The sequence below is a fragment of the Heterocephalus glaber genome, unplaced genomic scaffold, assembly GCF_053883595.1.
Source record: "Heterocephalus glaber isolate CG9 unplaced genomic scaffold, H.glaber_assembly_v1.0 deba00001442, whole genome shotgun sequence".
NCBI classification, from domain to species: domain Eukaryota; kingdom Metazoa; phylum Chordata; class Mammalia; order Rodentia; family Bathyergidae; genus Heterocephalus; species Heterocephalus glaber.
This window is the reverse complement of record NW_028258296.1, coordinates 33,476,739-33,478,441: the sequence shown is the minus strand read 5'-3', so window position 1 is coordinate 33,478,441 and position 1,703 is coordinate 33,476,739. Positions and strand designations below refer to the sequence as shown.

The 1,703-nt window shown below is 46.6% G+C and overlaps 1 pseudogene; it reads right to left on the bottom strand.

Annotated features, from left to right (window-relative positions):
- Positions 1-589: 589 nt before the first annotated feature.
- Positions 590-1,502, bottom strand: LOC101704810 (U3 small nucleolar RNA-associated protein NOL7 pseudogene; annotated as a pseudogene).
- Between the last annotated feature and the right edge of the window lie 201 nt (positions 1,503-1,703).

Genomic DNA, 1,703 nt, shown 5'->3' with positions numbered 1-1,703 from the left:
CGCCCGGGAAGGAACACACCCACACCGGACAAGTTGGAAAGTAAAACAGACCTTAGTCTGGCCAGACGGCACTCCCAAACCAAAGTAGCTTAGAGAGGCGACTAGCCCAGAGTCCGAGGCTCTTTTTATAGGGGGTTGCAGGGGAAGTTAACAGGAGAAATTTATAGAAGAGGAACAAAGGTTAGTGGTCAGCTGACACATACTGATAGTCAGCAGATGTTTGTAGATTGTTCTATAGATAGCGGTGTCTGGAACAGCAGTTTCGAACAAAGAGTTGAGTAATTTACTTTGGGACCTTATGGCTGATACAGATCTTATCTAGCGTCCGGGAACTAACAAGCATCTTTATCTATTTACTCACATTCACAGTTGGGACTAGGGGAGTTTTAGGATGACAGGGTTATGCAGTCCCACAGTTGGTCATGCTTTTGTCCCACCTCATGCCCACCTTGTAAATTTCCATTGGCTCTTACAGTTTTGTCTCACTTTGTACCCGCCTCACCACCTGGCTTTCCTGTATAAAACACCTTTGAACCGTGGGGTGGTCGGGAAACCCACTTTCTTGTTCCCCTTCTGTCTCTCTTAGGCAGAAGCTTTCTTTCTCTCAATAAACTTTTCCTATTCTTTTTTTTTTTTTTTCATACAGCTTTAATTTACTAGTTTTCATACTTCCGACCATCCATCACCTTTCAAACCGCTTCGCATTTTGTTTTCTCTGGACTCCCCAAGCATTATTTAAAAACAGGGCTGCAGCCTTTTTCACTGGTGACCTCTTGTTGTCAAGAGACAGGAACTTATTTACAGTAGTTCTGTTGGTTCCAGGACCATACAAGGAATCATGTATGAAAGCTTTGGCTGCTTGCTGCCTCGAATCCCTCAGATCCTGGTCCTTCAGCCTTAGAGCAACGTAGCTTTTCTGGCTAACAGACTGTACTTTTTGTACTTTAACTTTCTTGGTGTCACTTCCTTTTTCACATTCTTCACTTTTCTTTTGTAAATTCACTTCTTTCAACTTTCCTGGTGATTTCTTTATGCCAGTATGTGAAGCTGTAGTTAATTGCGCTAGAAGAGTGTCTGGAAGCAGTTTTCTTTTCTTCTATTCAATGAACAGCTCCTCAAGTCGCTTCCTCTTCTCCTTCAGGAGCATGTTGTCCCTGCTTAGGTCTCTCTCAAGCACTCGCCGCTCCTCTTTCCTCACTTCCACCTGGGCACTGGCGAAAGTCAGCTCCTCAGGAGCCTGGTCCTCAAACTCATCGTCCCCTTCCTCATCTTCCTCTAGAGGCTCCACTGCCCTGCAGCTGCTGGGCTGCCCGAGCTAGCAGCAGGCCATGCTCCTGCTCCTCCTCCTCCTCCTCCTCCTCCTCCTCCTCCTCCTCCTCCTCCTCCTCCTCCTCCTCTTCCTTCTCCTCCTCGCCCTCATCTACCATAGCCTCCCCCGACGCTGGGGCTCGGGACGCGCACCATGGTGTACGAGGCCAATATTTCCTACTCTTAACCCCCATTGTTCCTAGAATTCATTTTTCGATTTGAGAGAACACAAACTCGCATTTTGGATATCTAGCAGGTTTGGGAGTTACATCTTTTCCCCCTATATCAATAGGGCTAAAGGTAAAGTTGCTCCTCCCTATAAGTCTTCTTCATACTCATCTTTCATGTCACCATGGTCCATATTTTTGATGTGCCACCACACCCAGCTCAACTGC